This window comes from Neomonachus schauinslandi, chromosome 7, assembly GCF_002201575.2.
Source record: "Neomonachus schauinslandi chromosome 7, ASM220157v2, whole genome shotgun sequence".
Lineage (NCBI taxonomy): Eukaryota > Metazoa > Chordata > Mammalia > Carnivora > Phocidae > Neomonachus > Neomonachus schauinslandi.
The window spans coordinates 58,594,545-58,608,911 of NC_058409.1; the positions used below are offsets into that span (position 1 = coordinate 58,594,545).

General features: G+C 38.7%; 1 protein-coding gene and 1 pseudogene across 1 annotated transcript in view; one reads left to right on the forward strand and one right to left on the reverse strand.

Moving 5' to 3' along the window:
• RASGRF2 (Ras protein specific guanine nucleotide releasing factor 2) overlaps positions 1 to 14,367 on the forward strand; it is a 236,367-nt gene that overhangs the window by 34,285 nt on the left and 187,715 nt on the right. The gene's annotated exons all lie outside the window — the stretch shown is intronic.
• Positions 3,624 to 4,124, reverse strand: LOC110584804 (annotated as a pseudogene).

The following is a 14,367-nucleotide window of genomic DNA, read 5'->3' on the forward strand; positions in this document are numbered from 1 at the left end:
CTTGTGCTCTCTCTTTCTCTCTCTCAAATAAATAAATAAAGTATTTAAAAAACCTTAATTTTGTTAACAAAGAAAACTCAGAAGGAAATGGCAAGAGACTTGAAAAAGTGTCTTGTTAAGTGTTCCGCTTCTTTGGTGTACACAGGTTCAGCAAAGCAAACTAAGAAGGAAGTTTTTCTCTTTCGAGCAAGAATATGAAATGGAAAACTAAAGGCATATGAAAAAATTAGCTAACAATAAAGATTTTGTAACTAAGGACTTTTTACATTGGCAGCTAATTGAGTTAAAACATTCTTAGCCAAGTTATAAAAAAAAAAACAAACCTTAAGAGTAATATTTATGAACACAAGCATACTTTCTTTGTACTTCTATAAACAATCATCTTTGAGATATTAAAAGTGGATTCTGATTGTGGTTTCCCTCTAGTATGAGGAGCTGCAGGTGCAGACAGGATGGGTTAGTAATTTACCTTCTTGAAGTCTTCTTTGTAAGCTGTTACTTCATCATCTGACATCTGGCATCCAGTTTGTGGGTCAGACTTTCCCGTGGACTCCACAAACTACGATGTGTCACTAAGCACAGAGTCTTTTCTGTGCTTAAGGATACTATTGACTGTCAAATACTCGATGACTTCATTTAAGTATAGAGAGACTTTTTAAAAAATTTAAGTATAATTAACATACAGTGTTATGTCAGTTTCAGGTGTACAACAGTTCTATACATTTCTCAGTGCTCATCAAGAGAAATACACTCTTACTTTCTTTTATGCATTTCACCCATCCCCTTCTTACCTCCCCTCTGGCAACTAAGAGTTTGTCCTCTGTATTTGAGTCTGTGTGTGTGTGTGTGTGTGTGTGTGGTGTCTCTTTTTTTCTTTGTTCGTTTGTTTTGTTTCTTAAATTTCACATGAGTGAAATTACATGGTATTTGTCTTTCTCTGACTTACTTATTTCACTGAGTATTTTACTCTCTGGATCCATCCATGTTGCTGCAAATGCAAGATTTCATTGTTTTCTTATGGCTGAGTAATGTTCTATTATTATATACATAACACCTCTTCTTTATCCATTTATCTATGGATGGATATTTGGGTTGCTTCCATATCTTGTCTCTTGTAACTAATGCTGCAGTAAACATAGGGGTACATATACCTTTTTGGAATTCGTGTTTTCGTTTTCTTTGGGTTAATACCCAGTAATGGAATTACTGGATCATATGGTAATTCTATTTTTAATTTTTTGAGGAACCTCCATACTGTTTCCACAGTGGCTACACCAAATTAATTCCCACCAACAGTGCACTAGGGTTCCTTTTTCTCCATATCCTTACCAACACTTGTTATTTCTTGCGTTTTTGTTTTCTTTTAGCCATTCTAACTGGTGTAAGGTGGTATTTTATTGTGGTTTTAATTTGCATTTCCCTGATGATGAATGATGTTGAGCTTCATTTCATGTGTCTCTTGGCCATCTGTATGTCTTCTTTGGAAAAATGTCTATTCAGGTCCTCCGCTCATTTTTAAATCAGATTATTTTTTTTCAGTGTGGAGTTGTGTAAGTTCTTTTTATATTTTGGATATTACCTCCTTATTGGATATATCACTTGCAAGTATCTTCTCCCATTCAGTAGATTACCTTTTTGTTTTGTTGATGCTTTCCTTTGCTGTATAAAAGGTTTTTATTTTTGTGTCATCCCAATACTTTATTCTTGCTTTTGTTTTCCTTGCCTGAGGAGACATATTTAGAAAAATATTTCTATGACTGATGTAAAAGAGATTACTGCCTGTGTTTTCTTCTAGGAGTTTTATGGTTTCATGTCTCCCATTTAGGTCTTTAATCCATTTTGAGTTTATTTTTGTGTACAGTGTTAGAAATTGGTCCAGTTTCACTCTTTTGCATGTAGCTGTCCAATTTTCCCAGCACCATTTGTTGAAGAGACTGTCTTTTCTCCGTTACGTATTCTTCCTCATTGTATATCCTTTGTCATACATTATTGATGGTATAGATGTGGGTTTATTTCTGGGCTCTCGGTTTTGTTCCATGGATCTATGTGTCTATTTTTGTGCCGATACCATATTGTTTTGATTACTACAGCTTTGTAGTATATCTTGAAATCCGGGATTGTGAGTACCTCCAGCTTTGTTCTTTCTCAAGATAGCTTTGGTTATTTAGAGTCTTTTGGGTTCCATACAAATTTTAGGATTATTAGTTCTAGTTTTGTGAAAAATGTTGGCATTTTGGTAGGTATTGCATTAAATCTGTAGATTGCTTTGGATGGTATGGACATTTTAATAATATTGGTCTTTCCAATCCATGTCCATGGAATATCTTTCCATTTGTGTCATCTTCTATGTCTTTCGTCAGTGTTTTCTAGTTTTTGGAGTACAGGTCTGTCACCTCGTTGGTTAAGTTTATTCCTAGGTATTTTATTATTTTTTGTGCAATTGGAAGTGGAATTGTTTTCTTAATTTCTCTCTCTGCTACTTTGTTACTATTGTATAAAAACGCAACTGATTTTTTTTACATGATTTTATTTATCTATTTGAGAGAGAGAGAGCATGAGTGCACAAGCAGAGGGGAGGGACAGAGGGAGAGGAAGAAACAGACTCCCCACTGAGTCGGAAGCCTTGACGTGGGGCTCGATCCCAGGACCCTGAGATCATTACATGAGCCGAAGGCAGATGCTTAACTGACTGAGCCACCCAGGTGCCCCCATATTTCTGTATATTAATATTGTATCCTACAACTTACTGAATTCATTTATTCTGGTAGTTTCATGATGAAATTTTCAGGGTTTCCTATGAATAGTATCATGTCATCTGTAAAAAGTGGCAGTTAGACTTCTTCTTTACCAATTTGGATGCTTTTTTTCCCCTTATCTGATTGCTGTGGTTAGGACTTCCAGTACTATGTTGAATAAAAGTGGTGAGAGTTGACATCCTTGTCTTGTTCCTGATCTTAGAGCAAAAGCTCTGTTTTTCACCATTGAATATGATATTAGCTGTGGTTTTTCTTCAGTGGCCTTTATTATGCTAAGATGTTTCCTCTAAACCTATTTTGTTGAGAGTTTTTATCATAGATGTATGCTATGATGATCATGACTTTTGTCCCTTTTGTTGTTAATATGATGTATCACTTTGATTTGTGAATATTGAACCACCCTTGAAATAAATAAATAAATAAATAAATAAATAAATAAATAAATAAATAAAATCTCACTTGATCATGGTGAGTGACTTCTTTTAATGTGTGTTGGATTTGGTTTGCTAATATTTTGTTGATGGTTTTTGGATCTATATTCAGCAGAGATATTAGCTTGTAATTCTCTTTTTTGGTAGTGTCTTATCTGATTTTGGTATCAGTGTAATGCTGGCCTTGTAGAATGAATCTGGAAGCTTTCCTTCCTCTTCCTTTTTTTTTTGGAACAGTTGGAGAACAGGTATTAACTCTTCTTTAAATGTTTGATAGTATTAACATGTGAAGCTCTCTGGTCCTGGATTTTTTTTGGGAGTTGATTTCTGATTCATTTTCATTGGTAGTGATCAGTCTGTTCAAATTTTCTATTTCTTCCGGATTCAGTTTTGAAATATTATATATTTATAGGAATTTATCTATTTTGAAGAGATTTCATAATATAAGACCAGACCCCTCTTACAGAAACCATGATCTCAGGAAATTTGTTTAGCCAAATCTAACAACAACAAAAACGTAGGATCTTCATGAGGCCCAAACAACCTTTTTATTTTCTTGGCGTGTTTATGTAGGCAAGATGGCTAAATTGGGAAATCACTGAAACAGTAATAGCTTCATAATTCATATCATGAACTCATTTGTTTTGTCACAGAACGCAACAGTTTCTGTAGTTCATACAAAAGTGAGATCCAAAGCATAGAAGAAATTCAGGTATTTCCCTTTAAAGTTGTCAAGGCTTTGATCTCTTCATTGACAACAGCTGCATCTTTAAAATAGTAAGATGACAGTAGGAACATAGCATGAGAACTGGTGCTGAAATAGTTTTGAATGACCAGAACAAGAAGACATTATGTTTGCTGAGCTATTTGTTCAGGGGAAGGTGCTCACATGTTGTGCAAATAAAGCCTGAGGTAACCTTCCCACAGTGGTTACCATATTCCTATTTTATAACTTTCAATAATATTTATAAATTTGTATTTCTTATTTCGCTAACTTTCAACAGTACCTCTTTATTCTTTACTTTCTGCCCTTTCTCCTCCTCTCCTACCCCACTTTTACTGTGAAGTTTTATTATGATTGGAAATATACATTTTGAGATTAGTCATCTGTGCTTTATATATAGGTTGATTTTTGAAAGACAAAAGCTGAAAGTAGGTTTCATTGCAGCATACAGGGGTATACTGTGGTTAGATTTCTTTCTCTGTAATTCCAATGCCACATTTTTGTCTTCAAGAAAAGTTTTTAAATAAATTATTTTTCCAATGTACTCACCACATTTGGCTGCATTTTAGTGGGTTTCATATTTCTTTTGCATTTTCGCCTTCCTGGAGTTCCTTATTGCCTTTCATTTTTCTCATTGAGAGACATAGAATGCCTTCTATGTCCCTTTACACCCACTTTCCACCCTTCTTCACTCTACTCTCTGCCTCTATGGATTGCATCAGCAGGCTACCATGCCTGATGGCTTCTAGGTGGGTCGACCCAATAAGGGAGACCAAGATGAACAGGAGTGGGGAGGATGAGGTCAGCGTATGTATTCTGCTGGAAACTTGATCTGTGAGGGTGCCTCATCTGGCTATGTTCTTTTGCTGAAGTTCAGTTTTCCTCTCAAGGTAGCATTTTTTTTTAAAGATTTTTTTTTTAACTTTAAAAGGATTTTTATTTATTTACTTTGGGGGCGGAGAGAGAGAGAGCACGAGTGGGGGCAGGGGCAGAGGGACAAGAAGACTCAATCTCGGGACCCTGAGATCATGACCTGAGCCAAAATCAAGTCGGCTACTTAACTGACTGAGCCACCCAGGCCACCCCTAAGCGGGCCCAAAGTAATTTAAATTATTTTAAAATAATGTCTATACCCAAAGTGGGGCTCAAAATCACATCCCCGAGATCAAGAGTCACATGCTTTATTGACTGAGCCAGCCAGATGCCCCTAAGGTAGCATTCTTGGACTCTCTGCCTTTTTGATTTGATTACTTACTCCTCTTGTCTCTTTGATCTTAGGGAGGGGGGACAGTTCCACTGCTGCTAGTCCCTCACTTTACTGCACACTCTTTCCCTCAGTTTTGTAAATAGAACCAAAATTATCATAATCTGAGGTTCCACTTATTTCCTGTTGGCATCTTAACTGATGCGGTAGGGTTTCAGGAGGAAGCAAGATTCAGAGGCTGAGGTTTGTTCACTATTCTGATTTAACATGAAAGAACCAAGAAGGCTGACTGGGCTCTCTTTTGATATGGTTGGGGCAATCTTCACTTTCTGGTGATCAGGCAGGGAGCTTACTCCCATATACTGCTCTCATAACCACCTTCCTCCCAAAGCCAAAAGTGTAATAGTTTTCATTCTGGGAACACCTGCTTATCCTTGTCAGCTGCTTCAGTTCTCCTCAGTTCAGTTTCTTTAAAGAGGAGCCCTCTATTTTTTAACATTTTTTTTTCTTTATTTTTTTTGTTTGGGCCTGCTGATAAACTTCTTGAGCTCTGTGCCCTGGGTTGGGAAAAGCAGGAAGGGGTTGTTTCATAACGACCTTCCTGCCCAAATCTTAGCATAAAATATCGGTTATTTTATTGTGTTCACAGATTCTTTGGGTCAGGAATTCAGAAAGGCCAAAGCAGGGATGGCTCTTCTCCGTTCCACAATGTCTGGGGCCTCCACTGGGATCATGGGGTACTTGAACATCTGGGCCTCCAATGGCTGGGATTGCAACAGCTGGGGCTGGAGGAGCCCCTTCTCAGATAACGCCTTGATTCATGTGGCTTATGCCTGGGAGGGGGTGGCCTAAGGAAGACTCAGTTTTGGAGCCCTGAGCCACCACATCAGAAATCTACCTACCCTGTGGATGCTATTCTGGAGAGAGTACATGTCTCTGTTATGGTTGAAAGTTCCAACTAAGCCATGACCTCAGTTTACACTTCCTTTTCCATTATGGAAAAAGCAGGACTCGCTTACTTTTGAACAACTTATTTAAAAAAATAATGTTGTAAATTAGGCTCTCATGCTAAGTCACTAGCAATAGTTTATGATTTTTTCCTGGTAAAAATACAAGCGTCAAAGGCATATCTGACTTTACCCAATACTGGTTTATCAAAGCCATGCAGACAGCTCTGATGCTGTGGGAGCGGTGTTTGAATACAGCAAGTTTAGTGGGGTAGCCGGTCTTGGTTGTGTTCTTCGCACCTATGCATGCTAGTGACTCATCAAAAAAAGGCTTTGTTCAATTTGGATTTCTTTAATAGGGCACACAAAATACAGATAACTACAATCAGTAATGTTGTTGGCCAACCAAATTCAAACAGAGCTGCAGACCTGACCCCTATCATCTGAGCAAACAGATGAAACAAGGACGACATGCATAACTGGACATCAGCTTCTTGCTGCTGTACCTTGCCTCCGTAAATCGGGAGCTATGTACCTCAAACGTGAGGATCTGTGAGTTGTGAGAGTGGTGAATTGTTACATAGACGAGTTATGCACCAGTGAATGCTATCATAATTTTCCATTTTTTTTCTCATTTACCATTTAAATAGACTGGGCGTGTCTACCAGACTAAAGGATGCGTGCAGCCTTAGTGAAGGAGGACTGTTCTGTAGAGACTGAGATTGAGATGATATTTGAGATCCAACAGGCTCTTTTTTTTTTTTCTTTCTCTGTTGTTAGTATGCTTTCATTGCTGGGAAATGGAATTGCTAAGCAGCCAATAGCCTTCCGGCAGCAGTCTTTTTTATTAGATTTGTAAATGAAGCTGGTCTTTATTACATGAGTCTTCTCTACGATAATTTTTTTTAATAAAGATTTTATTTATTTATTTGTCAGAGAGAGAGAGAGAGAGCACAAGCAGGCAGAGGAAGAAGCAGGTTCCCCACTGAGCAAGGAGCCCGATGCGGGACTCGATGCCAGGACCCCGGGATCATGACCTGAGCCGAAGGCAGACACACAACTGACTGAGCCACCCAGGCATCCCTTCTCTACGATAATTTTAATCAAGGATAAGATACTCTGAACTAAGGATGGGTTTGAGTGGTGACTTTCCTGCCTGTAGGATTGTCACTTCCTTGAGGGCTCAGAGGAAAAGTTTCTCATCTTGAAAGACACACAGTACCCAGCGTCGTTTTGGCCATGTGGTAGACACTTAGAAATCTGTGTTACACAGAAGGGAAATACGGACTTCCCCCCATCTGCTGGTTTGGACAAGATCTTTGTCTTCTGTGTCCTTTTGAATGGTGACAGGATTGGTGGCCTCTAGGGAGTGGGTGGAAACTGTTCATACATTTCAGTTGAAAATGGATTCTTCTGACAGTTTCTCTATGAAGAGCCATCTCCATGTGGAATTAGACCACTGTAGTTTTTAGTGAATGACTTTGCACCAGTAGTCAGTTGGCAGGCTACTGTGTATATTCAGTGATATTCAGTGGAAAGTCTGTTTTTCAAAGGAGTATCAACCAACTTTTCTTTCTTCTAGTTTTGCTTCACTGAAGGAAGTATAGGTGGCATTTTTAGCATGTCCTGCGCAGTTCCATTTATAGAGGGACTAGTTACCTAATTTGTCAACTTTGTATTCAGTATTCAGGGCTTTCTCCAACCCCGCCCCCCCCACCCCCCCCGCAATACTTCTAGTTATTTACTTGCTTTTCTTTCCTGCATTTGTGTTTGGATGATACTAAATTTAGTGCTATGTTTTGATCAAAGTATTTACTAACATAGCTAGATGGCAATTGAAATGCCATTCATTTGCTACCTGTTTTAAATGATTGATGATGAAGAAAAAAACTAACTGAGGGACAGTTAAGGAGAATCCAGACAGTAACTTGTGGGGACCTATCCATTTTAATATTTTCTTTTTTTTTTTAAAGTCAATATTAGAGTATCTTTTTTTTTTTTTTTTAAGATTTTATTTATTTGACAGAGAGAGACACAGCGAGAAAGGGAACACAAGCAGGGGGAGTGGGAGAGGGAGAAGCAGGCTTCCTGCTGAGTGGGGAGCCCGATGCGGGGCTCGATCCCAGGACCCTGAGATCATGACCTGAGCCGAAGGCAGGCGCTTAACGACTGAGCCACCCAGGCGCCCCTCCATTTTAATATTTTCTGTGGCTCAGAGGCTGCGATTTTGTCATTGTGAAGGAGTGATTATATGATATTAAAATGAAGGGCCTATGATTACTACTGAATAAATTTGTATCTTTAAAAGAAGTAAAAAAATAACCCATCTCACTATACCTTTACTTAATAACAATCTAGATTTTAAAGTGCCTCAGTACTTATGGGATATCAAGACCATGTAAGAGTATACATTGTACAGATCTGGAAACTTTGTAATTAAGCCATTTCCCCCCAGGATACTGCAAGATGTTATCTCACTAGACATGGTGCAATGGAGTTGCTAATAGGATTATCATTTTCCTTGACAGTAGATTATCACCTTTAATTACATTTATTATGACAGATCTGGCAAACAGAACGCCCTAACTGGCTTCGGTCATTGGACTGCTCATGGAAAAAAGTAGCTTTTTGGATGTCTTCAAACAGATGGAAACCATCAATGAGAGTCCCTTGAACTACTTTGTCCAGTGGACATGAATTTGGTCGAAGTAATTGATTACCTGTCAGAGGAAAGTAGCTATCTCAATTTTTTTTAATATATCACAAAGAGTTAGACAGTTGTTTTTTTTTTTGAAAAAAAGAGAGAGAGAGGGGGAGGGAGGTAGAGAGAGTCTTAAGTGGGCTACACACCCAGTGTGCAGTCTGACGTGGGGCTAGATCTCACAACCCTGAAATCATGACCTGGTCTGAAATCAAGAGTCGAACACTTCACAACCGAAACACCAGGTGCCCCGACAGTTTTTGTTTTTTGTTTTTTAAAGATTTTTATTTATTTATTTTAGAGACAGAGCACAAGAGGGGGGAGCGGGAGAGGGAGAAGCAGACTCCCTGCTGAGCAGGGAGCCCGATGTGGGACTCAATCCTGGGACTCCAGGACCATGACCTGAGCCGAAGGCAGCCGCTTAACCAACTGAGCCACCCAGGCGCCCGACAGTTTTTTTTTTTTAATAAAGGAAAAGTAAGTTGGTTTGGATTTTAAGGTTCATTCATAAAAACAATTTTTTCAGCTTTATTGAGGTAAAATTGACAGATGCAATTATATGAAAACAATACGTTTTAATTTCAGGTATCAAAGTAGAAATCTATGTAACATAGGTCAGTTCTTAAGCTAACTATAGACCTAAAGAAACAGACTATCTACTCTTTCTGAATTATTTTAGGAAAAAGAAGCCTATATTTTCCTCCCCAAACGGGCGAGCTGAGCCTTCTGACACATTTACCATTGTCTTAGGTCTTTGAAGAGAGTCTTAGACATAGCACTTAGCGGGCTTTGCCTAGAGAGTGCTCGTCTAGCCTTTGATCAGTGGTACTAATGAGGGTGCCAGTCACTTGTACATATCTTCACTATTTATTTATTTATTTATTTATAAACTCCTTTAAATATTGCTGCCTGAAAGCAAGGTCCCTGCCACAGAGCTGTTGGTGGAATGACAACTGGGAGTTGACCTGTGTGCCTTGTGTTTGTGTTACTGTTGGCAGGAAGGCCTCGTCAGAGCCTAAGAGCATTTGAGATTCTCTGGAATGATTTGAGGCCTGTAGCCAGAATAAAGCTCTCTCTTGCTGCTGAACTTGTACACACAATGAGCAGTTTCCTGTCATTTAACAGGGCAGGAAAAGTAGTACTCACCTCCTGAGTTCTGGATGCACTTGGATTATAGGTCTCCTCCTTGATGAGAAATATGATAAGATGATAATATAAAACATGACTTTTGTTTTTGGTCAGTGATTGACTTACTGATCACAGAGTGGTCTTTTTCTTTAAGATCTTCTTGAAAACTTAATCTAATTTAATTTTAATTCCAGGATAGTTAACGTAGGGTTATATTAGTTTCAGGGTGGTCTTTCTTTACCAGTGAGTTCCTAGACTCTGGGTGGGTGAGAAGTGGGGCTCACTACGAGGCTGTTTCAGGTATGGTGTGAGGGCCATGAGGCTGCGTGTCCAATAGTAACATTCTACCGATTGGCCTGTGAGGGAGAATCACCAGACACCTAATTACTTGGTCAGACCATTTAAAGCAGGTTCATTTCATGCCTTTTAATCATGTATTGTTCTTTAAAGGAGGTGGTCCTCTTGGGTGAACTTGGCTCGTTCCACAAGATGGTACACACAATTATTTAAATTGGTCATTTCCCCACTTGAAATGGTCCTGGAGAATTTACCATCTTAACAGCGGCAGGAGTCCCAGAGCCTGGGCAACATAACAAGTTCCAGGGAAACAAACATGGGAAAGATATAAATGCCCTGATTGAAATCATAATCTGCATAGATGGTTGTTTTCTCCATAATGTGACATCATCAGTATTGTTCTTTACTTATAACAGAAATGCAGTGTGTGCTGATAAATTTTTAGTCCCTGTTTTCATTTGCACTCAGCACCACAAAGAATTTAAGAACATTTTTGTCATATTCAAAAAAGGAACTTCTCATCCCTTACCTATCACCACCTGACCTCCCTAAGCTCACCTCCTGCAACCTTAGGCAACTACTAGTCTATTTTCTGTTTCTGTAGACTGGTCTCTTCTAGACATTTTATATAAATGGAATCATGTAATATATAGTCCTTTGTGATTGGCTTGTTTCACTTAGCATAATGTTTTTAAGGCCCATCCATGTATGTATATAGCATGCATTAGTTCTTCATTCTTTTTTATGACTGAATAATACTCCATTTTATGGATATACCACATTGTTTATCCCTTCATCAATTGATATACATTTGAGTTGCCTCCAGTTTTTGGCTATTAAAATAATGCCTTCTGTGAACCTTCATATGCAAGTTTTTGTATGGACACGTATTTTCATATCTCTTGGATATATACCCAGGAGTGGAGAGACATTGTATTTTGCAGTGTTTTTTCGTTTCTCTCTGGAAGTGGAGGGGATGCTTTCCTTGGTGATGCAGACTCAGGGTTGGAGAGAGCACTGAACAGGAGACAGGACTGTGGGTCAGAGTTCCAGGTCTGCCCCTTACTGGTCGTTTATTAGGAAATTCACTCCATTTCCTCAGCTGTAGAAAGAGGTTGTTTTTTATCAGGAAATCTTTAAGGTCACTTTCAAGTTAAAAAATTTTCCTGAGTGACAATAAAAGGCTTTCAAAATATGAAGGAAAATATTTCCAGTGAGATCTAAATAACAAACCACACCTCACTGAAGTCCCTAGATGTTGTTTTCTTTGCTTCCTAGTTTGAAAACAACTTGGACTTTAATATTTATTTATTTAGTTAAATGTTTGTGTGTTTTTCAGTAAAAGTAAGTAAATGCTCCTTTCAAAGACTGGATGAATATAGAACCAAAATCATTCAAATTTATATTACAGATATCTACTTTAACATTTTGTTGTATTTCCTGTCAGTTTTTTTTTCCCACTTTAGGTTGTTTTTTTATTTATTGAGGTGTAATCATACTCAGTTCAATTTTTTGTTGAGATCCTGTCTTGATTACCCTCAGACTCATCTTGATTTCACTTTGATGCTTTTTATTCTGATTGAAGGACTTTTGAGAGTGGAAAGTCTTTTGGTATTGGAAGTGAAAAGCTGTTTCCAAAAGTGTGTTTCAGTTAGAGTAGTGAGTGGAAAGATTTGTACACAGTAGACAGACGTGAGGCTATATATGAGTTTGAAAATCAGTTTCATGCCACAGGGCAGCTCATCCATTTCCTCTTCCTGTATTTTGATTGATTTAGATGCCATCAAAATCACATGCTTATTTTTTTCACAATGTAATCTGTTTTTTTTATTTTTTATTTTTTTAAAGATTTTATTTATTTATTTATTTATTTATTTATTTAAACAGAGTGAGAGAGAGAGAGAGGCAGTGAGAGAGGGAACACAAGCAGGGGGAGTGGGAGAAGGAGAAGCAGGCTTCCTGCCGAGCAGGGAGCCCGATGCGGGGCTTGCTCGATCCCAGGACCCTGGAACCATGACCTGAGCTGAAGGCAGTCACTTAACCAACTGAGCCACCCAGGCGCCCCTTCACAATGTAATCTGTTCAAAACGTTTTTTGATTGTATTTCAAATTAGCCAAGTCTTCCCCGAAAACATGCTCCCACGATTCTTTCCTGTGTTGGAAGGAAGGTTGTTGAACTTGAGCTTCCTTTTGCCTATTTACTGGTTTTCATACTCAACAACTTGAGAATTTACATTGACCATTTCTGGTTCTTGAGAGACCACTCTGTACAGTAGAGGAGGCCTTTCTTCTCTGGGGCCCAGATAGTCCACTTTTTTTCTTGGACCTTTCCCAAGCTGAACCTTGAGGCTTCAGGGTCCCCTCCCTACTGCCACCAAGGCTTTCAGAGAGTTCCCCCATTTTTAAAAAACTTGTGCCATCTACCCAACTTACGCACAGTGGTCCTTTTGGTTATAGTAAATATTGTTTTGTATTTATTCAGTCAACATTATAGAGCACCTATTAAGTGTCAGGCATTGGCAGGCACTGGGATTAAAGAGATCCAAGTCACAGTTCTTGCTTTGATGAAATTCAGTACTGACTGCAGAATCCTTAAAAATCTGGCTGGAAAATGTGGAGAAATAAAAGTGCTAGTTTTTGTTGTTGTTGTTGTTTAAAAAAAACAAACCTCTGTTTTGAATGAATGTAGAGATTTCCTACAGAAGATTTATACAGCTGTCAGGTTAATCCTTATAAAACACAGCTTTCATTATCTCATGGTTCCAGCTCGAGAAAACATAATAAATCACTATTACCTATAGATTAAAATTTATTTGATTTCCTAATAATTCCTGCATCACTTTAAAATTAGATAAATGAATTGAACCAAGCTTAGAGCGATTCCTTTTGTCCTCTAGGGTTTTCCCCAATAGACCATGTGTGGAAGAATATCCAATCAAATGAGTAACAAAGCCAATTTATTAATCTGGGCACACCTCGCTCCTCGATGATGTGGGGCAATGTGACCTAAGCTTGACACTGAATCTATGTACTCAGCGCCTGCAAATAAAGAGTGAGGCAAACCAAGTTTATTATTGAAAATAGCTCCAAGTACATAAGTCCTTTACTTCTAAGAACTCACGCAGTTCTCATGATAACTCCTTGAGGTAGCTATGACACTTACCCGTGTTTTTCGATGAGAAAGCTGAAGCATATAGAAATTAAGCAACTTGTGCAAGGATATGTAAGTTCGTAAGGGACATCGATGTGACCTAGACCCAGGGAAGCTGACATTAGGACCAGCAAAGCCCACTGTTAAGATCTGCTATGTCTCGGTGATGACGGCTAGCCTTGCTCCCTTAATTGCAGGTACAACACAAGTGGAAGTGTGACCTTTTGTTGCTCTTCAAAGCAGTAGCCCGACCCACAGAGGAAGCCAGCCCCCTGAATGTCAGATGCTGAATGAGCAGGTCACATGCGCCTCGCTCATTTGGGAGGGGGTGACTAGGGGATGGAGGCAGCAAGAATGTCCACATCCCTTGGCAGAGGCAGTAATGGAGAGGTTCTAAAAGGCCTTGAGCTTCCCCAGTGCCATCCAGCAAGAGACCTCTGCCTCATACTTGCCAGTCTGTTCCCACTTAATGTTTTCATACTCTGGACCATCCTTCTTATCTGGGACTTAGAGCCTTTGGGAGAGACTCAGATGTCTTTTGATCTGTTTGTGCAATGAACTTCATCTATGGTAAACACTCTCTAATAGGACAAAATCTAATAGTCATGGTCTGATATACAGGACCAACTATCTCAAATGTATATTAATCTGAAAAAATAAATGATGATGGTTTCTATTTTCATACAGCTTGTTTTAGCACTTTGACACATCTTGCCCTGTTATTTAATCTTACATTGTTATTTAATTGCTTTGCAAGTGCCTGATTTAGCTCTTTAGATAAATTGCAATGGCCTTAAGACCAGAATGTGATATATATTAAATATATATTGCATACCAGCAAGGTGGTTGATAAATATCTAATGGATTTCTTCCTCCCTCCTTCTTTCTCTTTTTCCCTCCTTCCCTCCTTTCCTTTTGTAGCACCTCTTATCTCTTAGGCCATTGATGTAAAGATTAGAAATGAGGATAGAAATGGGTTAGGGCAGCAGATAGGAGCATTATACAATTCAAGGACAGAATAGAACATG